General features: G+C 46.5%; 1 pseudogene across 1 annotated transcript; it reads right to left on the bottom strand.

The window, feature by feature from the left end:
- Window positions 1-760: 760 nt before the first annotated feature.
- Window positions 761-13,255, bottom strand: LOC147105402 (rap guanine nucleotide exchange factor 2-like; annotated as a pseudogene). Its single transcript, XR_015081752.1, has 3 exons — window positions 13,057-13,255; window positions 11,613-12,885; window positions 761-933 (listed from the first exon to the last, which is right to left on the bottom strand). The product of XR_015081752.1 is annotated as a rap guanine nucleotide exchange factor 2-like (transcript).
- Between the last annotated feature and the right edge of the window lie 209 nt (window positions 13,256-13,464).

Raw genomic sequence — 13,464 nt, forward strand, 5'->3', positions numbered from 1 at the left:
TTAACTTCCATTATCTGATCACCATGTTTCAACCCAGCTTCAGTAGCTTTGCTACCAGGCTCTACGCTGTCTAGGAAAATCCCAAAACCATTCCCAGTGCCTCCCAACAGGATAAATGGCAAAGGGGCTTCTCGTGATGGCTTCATTAGAGTTATTAGCCGCCGTTTGGCCTTAGCTGTGCAAGCGATGTTCAACAGTTTGAGGTGACCACCCATTTTCTCTCGTTCCAAACTGTTTTCAAATTCTTCTAGAAATGCAGTCATTGCAGGATTGCCTTCAAAATCACTGAAGTGATTGTTTACCCACAGTAATACTACCCGTGCAACCTTGTCCCTGAGACTTGGCTCATTAAACCACCCCAGCAATTTCTTCCCAAGTTCCATTGGGCTTGATAAGAAGGTTCTGTAGGTTAAAAGAAAATCTTCTCTATGTGGGATCCACCACTGAGTGCTCTTCCACCAGGTGCATTGTTAACCGCTCAGGTGTTCCCTTTATGACGATATGCCCTTCCCTGGTCCCAATGAGATCCAACTCTCGGTGTTCTTTTACCATAACAATCTCTCTCCTCGACTTTCTGCATATTCTTTTCCACCTGGTTGAGGATTTGACAATAATCTTGCTGGGCTATGCACAGAAACTGGCAGTCATCAGCCTTAGTTTTCATCACTCCCTTCATGTATTCTTTCTCCAAAGCAGGAGAGACACCAAAGCTATTGCCCTTGTACGGAATTTCCAGCCTTCCATCGGGATATGTGACCTCTACAGAACCATTTAAAATGACTGACCAAGAATCAAGCTCTTCACCATCATTGAGTAATATAGTGCCTGCTCGCTCCACATCTTCAAACACCATCACAGCAGAAAGCTCTCTTCTGACTGACATTGTCATGTTGGCAAAAGCTGGGAGCTGATGCATGAATTCCAACAATTGTTCTTTTGAAAATCCAGTTTGGCTTTGTCCGATCCTGTGGCTGTTTTCCAAGTGCTTTGCTACTGGATGGAGCAAACAGTCTCCTTCAGCCATAATTATCTTGTGAATCGCCATTTGGCCTAGCTTCAGAAGCCAACCGGCATCTTTGGAGTTGTACCTCAGTGAGTAATTAATGACAATGTCATCATCTGTTCTATCTATAGGATCTTTCTCCAGGCAGTCTCTGACAATGTCCCTGCTCATCAGTGAATCTGATGCTTTCTCAATGTTCTCCTCGTTATCATCATCTTCAGAGTGTACTGCAGTCTCTGGCAGGCCACTCAGGTCCATGTCCCCAGCTTCACTCTCTGTGGCCTTTGCGCCGTATCTCTTCATCCCGTATTCCAAACACGATGCGGTCTCTGACCATCTCATCTTTATCTGCATATGTTGTCTTTTACCAGCAGTTTTAACTCAGTCACGAACTGTTCAAACGACTCACTAGCTCCTTGTACTTTCTCCTGAAACTTGTACCTAGCGAATATCGTATTTGTCTTGGGCATCACATATGATTCAAAACGGTCAAAATAACTTTTCAGTACCTTTGCTTCATCCGCGGTGAGAGACCATGTGTTAAAAATGTCTCTCCCTTTTTCTTTGATCCACAGGAGTAGGTAGCTGCATCTTTCTTCTTCCCCTTTGCTTTTCAGTGGACCCGAGAACATCAACTCCACGTGTTTCTTGAACTTACTCCATTCTCTAGGTAAGTTCAAAGATTCCCAATTCATTCGGGGTAAGGGAGCTCCAACGATGTCCATTTCAAATCCCTGTTCTGACACCATGTCTTGTTTTGCACACTTTGTACAAAACTAATAAATTGCAGGACAACGGAGTATTACAGTTTAAACTCTTTTAATGAAGCATCAGGTCTGATCTGACGTACAGCAGTACAGCACCGTGTGGACAAGATGGAGTCAGGACCCTGGGTCCTCCAAAACAATAGCAGTCCTTACAGATGCCTGCAGGCCAATGACAACTCAGCATGTGATCACATGTGAATATAATAGGTATTCCTTACAGATGCCTGCGGGCCAATGATAAATCAATATGCAAATGTTACAGAGCCCATGCTGGCTTTCTGCAAGAGCATTTCAGCTAGTCCCACTCCCCCGCCCTTTTCCTGTAGCTCTGTAAAAAAATTTCCTTCAGGTTCTTATCCAACTCCCTATTGAAAGCCACAATTGAGTCTGCCTCCACCATGATTTCAGGCAGTGCATTCCAGATCCTAACCATTCACTGCGTAAAAAAGTTTTTCCTCGTGTCGCCTTTGGTACTTCTGCCAATCACCTTAAATCTGTGTCCTCTGGTTCTCAACCCTTCCGCCAATGGGAACAGTTTCTCTCTATCTACTCTGCCCAGACCCCTCATGATTTTGAACACCTCTATCAAATCTCCTCTCAACCTTCTCTGCTCTAAAGAGAACAGCCCCAGCTTCTCTAGTCTATCCATATAACTGAAGTCCCTCATCCCTGGAATCATTCTCATAAATCTTTTCTGCACCCTCTCTCAGGCCTTCACACCCTTCCTAAAGTGCGGTGCCCAGAATTGGACACAATACTCCAGTTGAGACCAAACCAGTGTTTTATAAAGGTTCATCATAACCTCCTTGCTTTTGTACTCTATGCCTCTGTTTATTCAATAGTGGTAGAATTTAGCAGCCTGCTATAAGGTCACATTACGAGAATTTCTGGTATGCCAGAATATAAATGGAGAGACAGACACCTGGAGCACAGTAGAAATTATACAATCAAATTACCCTAGTCATTTCTCTGCCTGTACTTTGCCATCCTTGCAGTTGCCCTCTCCATTTCTTTTTCCCTTCTGAGCAGTTTTTGTTCTATTTCTGGTCTGAGTCAAGGTCCACACTCTTGAACCTTGCAGCATTGTAAAATCCTCCTCCCTGCTGACTTCCAACACAGACACATACTAGCACACACACACAACCTATCCTAACAGTTCAGAGTCTCTCTCTTTCCCTCGCACAACTGCAACCCTATTCTTGTATAAGACTAACAGTTTTTTATTCATTCATGGAATGGCCAGCATTTGTTGCCCATCCCTAATTGCCCTTGAGCAGGTGGTGAGCTGCCTTCTTCAACCATTGCAGTCCGTGTGCTCGGTATGACTCCAGCCAGAGGAGAGGTTTCCCCGATTCCCATTGACTTCAGTTTTACTCGGGCTTCTTGATACCACACTCGGTGTAATGCTGCCTTGATGTCAACGGCAGTCACTCTCATCTCACCTCTTTTGTCCATGTTTGGACCGAGGCTGTAATGGGATCTGGAGCTGATTGGTCCTGGCGGAACCCAAACCGAGCATCAGTGAGCAGGTTATTGGTGAGTAAGGGATCGGTCCTTGGACCCCAGCTATTCACAATATATATTAATGATCTGGACGAGGGAACTAGATGTAATATCTCCAAGTTTGCAGACGACACTGTCGGGGCGAGGCTGGTTCTGGACCCAAGTGCAGACAGACGAGGCGAGAAGCAGGTATGCAGTCTTAAATAAAAGTACTTTACTAGAATAACACAGGTAAACAGTTACAAACATAGGAGCTCAAGACAAGCTACCACTAGGCAAATGGCTTGTCAAGACTGAGCACAGAGGGAAGAAACCACAGAACTTAAATACAAGCAAAAACAGGTGAAACCAATAAACCTGATAAAAGGCAGTTAAGTAAACTAGTAACAATTTAGCAAAAGGAAACAAACAAGTGAAGGTGCCATCTAGGGGTTACTGAGGGAACTAACCGGCACCCTCACAGACACAAAGCTGGGTGGGCGTGTGTGCTGTGAGGAGGATGCCGAGAAACTCCAGGGTGATTTGGACAGGTTGGGTGATTGGGCAGAAGCATAGCAGATGCAATATAACGTGGATAAATGCAAGGTTATCCACTTTGGTGTCAAAAACAGGAAGGCAGATTATTATCTGAATGGCAATAGATTGGGAGAAGGGGAAGTGCAACAAGACCTGGGTATCCTTGTGCACCAGTCGCTGAAAGTAAGCATGCAGGTGCAGCAGGCGGTTAAGAAGGCAAATGGTATGTTGGCCTTCGTAGCAAGAGGGCTTGAGTACAGGAACAAGGATGTCTTGCTGCAGTTGTGTACTGTTTACTGTTTAAAATCTAAATTTCCCAGCTTTAAGCAGGGTTAAAAAGGGATAAACAAGTCCTACAACTCAGAGCAGCTGAAGGCAGTTAACAAGGGAAACTGGAGTAATCTGGTTAACCTGGTTCTCCTGTAGCTGGGCTCAGCAAGTCTTTGTTTCACGGCCTATAAAAACAGGCTTTGAAGTGGAAGTGCAAGTGAAAAAAGATAAGCAGACAAAACTTTTCCTTTCCAATGACTGGATTGATCATTCCTTTCAGTAGCAGTGACCTGGACTAGACGGGGTGCTTTGTCTCACTGATGGTGACGCCGATTCTGTCCTATGAGCAGTAATAGCACAGAGCCTTTTGTATCATCAGGAGTATTGGGGAGTTGCTGTCTTCATTTTAATCTAAAGAACTGATTAGATATATCTATGATTAGACAGATCAAATTGTGTCAATGCTTTGATTATGTTGCACCTGGAAAGATAGCCAAAGGACACAAGAAGAATGAATGAGATTACTATGGCTACCATCATCCAATAGATTCACCACTTGAAACACATGCACAATGACCCATCCGTTGCTCGGTAATAACACTCTCGCCTCGGAGTCAGAAAGGTGGGGGTTCAAGTCCCACACTGGAGCCTTGAGCACAATATCCAGGGGCTAATGAGCGAGTGCTGCACTGTCTAAGGTAGATAAGACTTTCTGCCCTCCCACGTGAATGTAAAAGATCCTATACAGGTTGAGCGTCTCAAATCCGGAGTTCTGGAATCCGGAGTGTTTCGTAATCCGGACTCCGGGACGATTGGTGGCAGGGGTCCGGAATCTGTAAAATGTTCCGGAATCCAGACACCCTGAGGGAGGCTTACCAAAAACCGGAAATGGGCCCAGGCATTTCCGGACTCGGCACGTGTTTCTGATGTCCGAAGTCTGGAAATACCGCAACCTGGGCTCGGGCGTTTCCGGACTTCGGACATCAGAAACACGTTCCGAAATCCGGAAGCACCCAAAAACCAGCTCGGCCTCGGTCCCGAGGTTGCCGGATTCGGGACGCTCAACCTGTATTGCTATTTCGAAGAAGCGTAGGGGAGTTCTCCCTGGTGTCTTGGCCAATATTTATCCCTTAACATCACGTCAAAAAAAACAAACAGATTATGAAGCAATTTATCTCATTGCTGTTTGTGGGACCTTCATGTGCGCAAATTGGCTGCTGTGTTTCCTACATTAGAACAGTGATTACATTTCAAAAGTACTTCATTGGCTGTAAAGCACTTTGGGTCGTCCTGAGGTTGTGAAAGGCCTTATCTCAATGCAAATCTCAGTCACTAATCTAAGATACCACAAAATGGTCACCCATCCACTGTTATGTGATGAAAGGAGAATTTTGTCGTGCTTCAAAATTTAAAAGTTTGAGGCTTCAGAGCAGCAGACTGAGCCCATAATGTTTGTAACCTGAAGACAACTCTGGTTAGCTTAGGGACAGCTAGCTTGAACACGAGCTTTGCCTGGAGTGATGGGAGGGTCACATTTTTGTTGTTATGGTACGAGGAGAAGCAGGAAATAGATATCTGGCGGATATAGAGACACCCGTTCACTGCTGCCACCTACTGTGTAACTGACATCACAGGCACAGAGCACAATAAACAAAATGTCCACCAAGAACTTCACTACTCACTTTTAAAGTTTGAAAGCCATGTTAGCCAAAAAATGGGCAACTCATAGAATCATAGAATGATTACAGCACAGAAGGAGGCCGTTCGGCCCGTCGAGCCTGTCTTGTTTCGCACATTTTGTACAAAACTAATAAATTGCAGGACAACGGAGTATTACAGTTTAAACTCTTTTAATGAAGCATCAGGTCTGATCTGACTCACAGCAGTACAGCACCGTGTGGACAAGATGGAGTCAGGACCCTGGGTCCTCCAAAACAATAGCAGTCCTTTCAGATGCCTGCAGGCCAATGACAACTCAGCATGTGATCACGTGAATATAATAGGTATTCCTTACAGATGCCTGCGGGCCAATGATAAATCAATATGCAAATGTTACATCCCCTTTCTTTTAAAAGCAGAATGTTATGCATTACTTTTGAACCTTTCTTCTACATAATGCTCTCAGTAGCATCAACATATAAGTAAACTCAACATTTAACTAGCACTGAAAACACCTCAACGTTTCAATAACGATGTACAGTTTTTTTTTAGGGCAGCCATCCGCCTACACCCTTTGACAGTTCACAAGTCAAGGATAACTCTAGGCTTGACCTCTCGTCGGAATGACGGTGTTGTTCCTTGGTGTTCAGGAGGTGCCTGCGATTGCGGCGGTACACCTCTCCTGGAGTGTGGACATGATACGATCGCTCAGTGTCAGCTGGCTGGATGACGACTGTTGGCTTCCAGTAGTCATGCTCCTGGAGTCTGACGGATTCTCCATTGCGCAGCGGTGGCAGTAGTCTAGCTGACCTGTCAGAGTATCTCTTTTGGTGTTGCTGTCTCTGTACACGTTTTACATGCACTTGCTTGCAGCTGACGACCTGCCAGGGCCTGTCTGGGATACGGTGAGGTATCATGGGCTCTTTGACATTTGATGGGCGGCGTTCTAGACAAATGGAACATTTTCCGACAATGTCCTCAATGTGTTTGCACATTCCGGGCCAAAACATAATGTCACGTGCTCTTTGTTTGCATTTTTCCATGCCCATATGTCCAGCATGAATTTTTGTCAATATCTCTTCTCTGAGACTGGTAGGAATGATGATTTTCTCCCCTTTGAAGACGATTCCGTTGATTTGTGACAGTTCGTCTCTGTGGTTCCAGAATTCAGATATGCTCTGAGGGCCTTTCCTCCTTTCCTCAGGCCATCCTTCATGTATGACTTTGCTCAGCAGTGAGAGTTGTGCATCGTTCTCTGTTCCTGCTCGGATCTCCTTCAGTTTTAAGTCACTCACAGGTAAGCTGTTGTACACCATGTGCACCTGCACACCCATGCCTTCACTGAGGCTGCTGTCTTGGTAGCTAAGAGACTTTCTGGAGAGCGTGTCTGCGACAGAAATGTCTTTGCCTGGACGGTGAATTATTGTGAAGTCATACTTCTGTAGCTGAAGGATCATTCTCTGTAGCCTTGGTGGGGCTGCGGCTAGTGGTTTCCTCATGATTGACTCGAGGGGCTTGTGGTCGGATTCCACAATGACCTGTCGGCCATAGACGTACTGGTGGAAACGCTTGCATCCAAACAGAATTGCATATAGCTCTTTCTCGATTTGAGCATAGTTGATTTCACTGTCAGAGAGATGTGGAAGCGTAGCCGATGGGCTTTCCTTCTTGCAGTAATACTACGCCTAGTATAATAATAATAATTCAATTTTATTTGCCATATGCACTAGTACAATGGAATGCTTACTCCCCGTAGGGACACGTCAGCTATTTTTACAGCGACGTGTTCAGAAAGTCAATTCTTTGGCATCCAGTGGCAGTGGGAGCACGATGTCCCTCAGCCGCTCCGTCCTCCTCGTCAACGCGGCCTCCTCCTCACTGTTGCCGGCTCGGCTCCACGTGTGGTGGCCTGCTTCTCCCGTTCACCCTCTGGCCACTATTCCCGGCTCCCCTCCTCCCAGTCGGACTGCGAGTCGTCGTGGCTGCTGCTGCGTCCCGATATGCTGTGCTGCCTCCGCCCGACTCGCCGAAAATATCCTCCGGTCGCCGCGGCCTCCAGCTCACCGTCACCGGCTCCATGGTCCGACGGCCCGGGCCTGCTTCTCCCGCTTCCGGTCCGGCCTCTGGCCGCCATGCTCGGCTCCCCTCCTCCCAGTCGGAATGCCCCCCTGCTGAGGAGCAGCGGGTCAACGTGGCTGCTACTGCGTCCCGATGCGCTGCGCTGCCTCCGCCCGACTCGTCGAACACCTCGCTCCGGTTGCGGGAGCGAGCGGCAAGAGCGGGCCGCCCGAAGCAGGGAGAGCGCACTAGCTGTTCTCCGCTCCAGCTCTGGCTCTTTTTAAACTGTTCTCCGCTCCAGCTCTCGCTCTTTTTAAACTGTTCTCCGCTCCGGCTCTCGCTCTTTTTAAACTGTTCTCCGCTCCAGCTCTCAATCTTTTTGATGCGTCCACTTGTAGTCTGAGCTCTTTGTTGGGGTCGAAGTAGGCAAGAACCGGTCCTGGTCCTCTGGTGATTAGGTCGTTCATTTTCTGAAATGCTGTGTCATGTTGTTTGTCCCACAGGAACTCATTGGATTGTTTGAGCAACTGACGCATGGGTGCGTTGATTTCGGAGAGGCTCGGGGCAAACTAGGCTAAGTAGTTAACCATGCCTAGTACTGTCTCTAGCTCTGCGCGGTTCTTCGGCGGCTCCACCTTGATGGCGGAGATTTTCTCTGGATCCGGCTTAATGCCATCAGTTGAGAGGCGATGCCCGAAATAACTGATCTCGGTGGATCCGATTATGCTTTTCTCGGGGTTGAGCTGAATACCTTTCTCCCGTGATCTTTGTAGCATCGCACAGAGGTTCCTGTCATGTTGCTCTCTATTCCTGCCATAGATGAGGATGTCGTCTACGATTGCGACTACTCCATCGAGGCCTTCATAGGTTTCGTCGATCTTGCTGGAATTCATCCTGAGCTGAGATAAGACCAAATGGTAAACGCAGAAATTGGTAGGGTCCAAATGGTGTGTTGAACGTTGTTAGCTTAGATGACTCTTCCGTGAGCTTGATAGTCCAGTATCCTGATCGTGCGTCCATTACACTGAAGTAACGTGCTCCCACTAGCTTGGGTGTGATGTCATCTAGCGTTGGTCGAGGGTAGTGAGGGCGTTTGATAGCTTTGTTCAAATCTCTGGGGTCGAGACAGACTCTGAGCTTGCCTGTACGTGGTTTCTCCACCACTACTAACGCGTTGACCCACTCTGTCGGTTCTGTTTCCCGGACAATGATTTCTGTATTCTCCATGCTCTGCAGCTCCTCCTTCAGGCGACTGCGTAGAGCAAGGGCTATCCTTCTCGGTGGGCAAACCACAGGGGTTGCTGCTGGGTCAAGGTGAATAGTGCATTCACCTGGGACTAGTCCGATTCCTTTGAAAACGTCAGCAAACTCCTCCATGACTGTCTGCTTGTCAACTGGTGCTGTCAATGATAGCACTAGCTTGACGAGGTCCATGTCTAAACATGCCTTTAGACCTAGCACTGACGGTGCTTGAGTGTCAATAATGTAAAAGTCCAACATCATGTCGCTTTCTTTGTACTTGCATCTCATCACGCATGTGCCTTTTACAATGAGCTGCTCGCCCCCATAGCTGGTCAGTCTGCGTGAGGTGGGCTGTAGCTCACACTCATCCTTCAAGCTGTGATACTCACTCAGAGGAATTACATTAACCTGAGATCCAGTGTTTAGTTTAAACTTAAGCTCTTTGCCCTGTTTTCCTATCTCAATATCGGCAAAGGCTTGCTCAGTCTCTGAAATCTGTTTTTTCTGTGACACAGAATGAATAAACAGTTCCTCTGCATTTGGCTCTCTATCTGGCATTTGGCTGTCACTCACTGTGTGTACTGCTTTTCCGAAAACAGTCTTGCAAACTTTAGCAAAGTGGTTCCGTTTACCACATTTAGTACATTGCCTTCCTTTGGCTGGGCAGTACTGCTTTTCTTCATGCCAGTTGTTTCCACAATATCCACAGTTTTTGAAGCGTTTTATGTCTGTGTCGCCCATTTTTAGAACTCTCGCTGTTCTTTCTGTTCTGAAACACGCTCTCTGGGCAGTGTTCTTTGGTGTGTATCTATTAACTGCGTGCACTGTCTGTTCACTCGAGCTGCTCATGGCGCCGGTTATGGTTTTCAACTGTGCTTGGGCTATCTCGTGCGATCTAGCTATGTCTATAGCTTTGTCCAGCGTTAGCCCGGACCCAACATTCAAAAGTTTCTCTCTCACTTTAGCTGAATGTATTAGAACATAAGAAGTAGGAGCAGGAGTAGGCCATACGGCCCCTCGGGCCTGCTCCGCCATTCAATAGGATCATGGCTGATCTGAACCTGGACTCACGTCCACTTCCCTGCCCTCTCCTCGTAACCCCTAATTCCCTTATCAGCTAGGAAACTGTCTATCTCCGTTTTAAATTTATTTAATGTCGCAGCTTCCACAGCTCTCTGAGGTAGCAAATTCCATAGATTTACTACCCTCTGAGTGAAGAAGTTTCTCCTCATCTCAGTTTTGAAAGGGCAGCCCCTTATTCTAAGATTATGCCCCCTAGTTCCAGTCTCACCCATCAGTGGAAACATCCTCCCCGCATCCACCCGATCAAGCCCCCTCACAATCTTTTATGTTTAAATAAGATCGCCTCTCATTCTTCTGAATTCCACTGAGTAGAGGCCCAACCTACTCAACCTTTCCTCATAAGTCAACCCCTCATCTCCGGAATCAACCGAGTGAACCTTCTCTGAACCGCCTCGAGAGCAAGTATATCTTTTCTTAAATATGGAAACCAAAACTGCATGCAGTATTCCAGGTGTGGCCTCACCAGTACCCTGTATAACTGAAGCAAGACTTCCCTGCTTTCATACTCCATCCCCCTTGCAATAAAAGCCAAGATTCCATTGGCCTTCCTGATCACCTGCTGTACCTGCATACTAACCTTCTGTGTTTCATGCACCAGGACCCCCAGATCCCTTTGTACTGTAGCACTTTGCAGTTTCTCTCCATTTAGATAATAACTTGCTCTTTGATTTTTTCTGCCAAAGTGCATAACCTCACACTTTCCAACATTATATTCCATCTGCCAAATTTCTGCCCACTCACTTAGCCTGTCTATGTCCTTTTGCAGGTTTTTTATGTCCTCCTCACTCACTGCTTTCCCTCCCATCTTTGTATCATCGGCAAACTTGGATATGTTGCACTTGGTCCCCTCCTCCAAATCGTTATCTCTTGAAACCTCCCCCCCCACTAATTTGTTTAAAGCCCTCTCTACAGTCCTAGTTATTCGATTCGCCAGGATTCTAGTCCCAGCACTGGCCAAGTGAAGTCCGTCCCAACGGAACAGCTCTCTCCTGTCCCAGTACTGGTGCCAGTGTCCCAAGAAGCAAAACCCATTTCTCCCACACCAGTCTTCGAGCCACGCATTTAACTCTCTGATTTTATTTACCCTAGCCAAATTTACTCGTGGCTCAGGTAGTAATCCAGAGATTATTACCCTTGTGGTTCTGCTTTTTAATTTGGCCCCTAGCTGCTCATACTCCCTCAGCAGAACCTCTTTCCTTGTCCTATCTATGCCGTTGGTACCAACATGGACCACGACAACTGGATCCTCCCCCTCCCACTCCAAGTTTCTCTGCAGCCCAGAGGAGATGTCCTTAACCCTGACACCGGGCAGGCAACACAGCCTTCGGGACTCTCGCTCTCGGCTGCAAAGAACCCTATCTATCCCTCTAATGATACTATCCCCTACCACTACAACATTTCTTTTTACTCCCCCCACTTGAATGGCCCCTCGTTCCACGGTGCTGTGGCCAGGTTGCTCATCCTCCCTGCAGTCCCCGTTCCCGTCCTCACAGGGAGTAAGAGCCTCGAACTTGTAAGGTTTTTGTGGAAGAATGCTGATTTGAGTCTTGTGCAGTTTTTTCTTCAAATTGTTCCGTCCTGTCACTGTGTTTGCCTTTGCCTTCTTATTTGCTTTATCTAACCCAATCACCTGTTCAACATCTACAGCAAGATGTGGAATGGAGTAACGGCTGCCTTTCTTGTCACCAATTTTAAGTAAGTGTGGAGAACCATTTCTCTTCTCTTCTGCGAGTCTGGACAGAAGTTCTTTAAATACAAACAAGTTTGTTTTCGCAGTGATAGACAAATGAGTGTTGTTCCTAAGAATGTCCAAGGCTTTAGGTAGCTGAATATTCTCAAAGTTTTGTCCATTAACTTCCATTATCTGATCACCACATTTCAACCCAGCTTCAGTAGCTTTGCTAACAGGCTCTACGCTGTCTAGGTTATCCCCAAACCTTTCTCGGTGCCTCCCAACAGGATAAATGGCAAAGGGGCTTCTCGTGATGGCTTCATTAGAGTTATTAGCCACCGTTTGGCCTTAGCTGTGCAAGCGATGTTCAACAGTTTGAGGTGACCACCCATTTTCTCTCGTTCCAAATTGTTTTCAAATTCTTCTAGAAATGCAGTCATTGCAGGATTGCCTTCAAAATCACTGAAGTGATTGTTTACCCACAGTAATACTACCCGTGCAACCTTGTCCCTGAGACTTGGCTCATTAAACCACTCCAGCAATTTCTTCCCAAGTTCCATTGGGCTTGATAAGAAGGTTCTGTAGGTTAAAAGAAAATCTTCTCTATGTGGGATCCACCACTGAGTGCTCTTCCACCAGGTGCATTGTTAACCGCTCAGGTGTTCCCTTTATGACGATATGCCCTTCCCTGGTTCCAGTGAGATCCAACTCTCGGTGTTCTATTACCATAACAATCTCTCTCTCCTCGACTTTCTGCATATTCTTTTCCACCTGGTTGAGGATTTGACAATAATCTTGCTGGGCTATGCACAGAAACTGGCAGTCATCAGCCTTAGTTTTCATCACTCCCTTCATGTATTCTTTCTCCAAAGTAGGAGAGACACCAAAGCTATTGCCCTTGCACAGAATTTCCAGCCTTCCATCGGGATATGTGACCTCTACAGAAGCATTTAAAATGACTGACCAAGAATCAAGCTCTTCACCATCATTGAGTAATATAGTGCCTGCTCGCTCCACATCTTCAAACACCATCACAGCAGAAAGCTCTCTTCTGACTGACATTGTCATGTTGGCAAAAGCTGGGAGCTGATGCATGAATTCCAACAGTTCTTTTGAAAATCCAGTTTGGCTTTGTCCGATCCTGTGGCTGTTTTCCAAGTGCTCTGCTACTGGATGGAGCAAACAGTCTCCTTCAGCCATAATTATCTTGTGAATCGCCATTTGGCCTAGCTTCAGAAGCCAACCGGCACCTTTGGAGTTGTACCTCAGTGAGTAATTAATGACAATGTCATCATCTGTTCTACCTATAGGATCTTTCTCCAGGCAGTCTCTGACAATGTCCCTGCTCATCAGTGAATCTGATGCTTTCTCAATGTTCTCCTCGTTATCATCATCTTCAGAGTGTACTGCAGTCTCTGGCAGGCCACTCAGGTCCATGTCCCCAGCTTCACTCTCTGTGGCCTTTGCGCTGTATCTCTTCATCCCGTATTCCAAACACGATGCGGTCTCTGACCATCTCATCTTTATCTGCATATGTTGTCTTTTACCAGCAGTTTTAACTCAGTCACGAACTGTTCAAACGACTCACTAGCTCCTTGTACTTTCTCCTGAAACTTGTACCTAGCGAATATCGTATTTGTCTTGGGCATCACATATATGATTCAAAACGGTCAAAATAACTTTTCAGTACC

This window comes from Somniosus microcephalus, chromosome 18 (genome assembly GCF_052327205.1).
Source record: "Somniosus microcephalus isolate GS21.2 chromosome 18, FLI_Smic_1.0, whole genome shotgun sequence".
Classification (NCBI taxonomy): domain Eukaryota; kingdom Metazoa; phylum Chordata; class Chondrichthyes; order Squaliformes; family Somniosidae; genus Somniosus; species Somniosus microcephalus.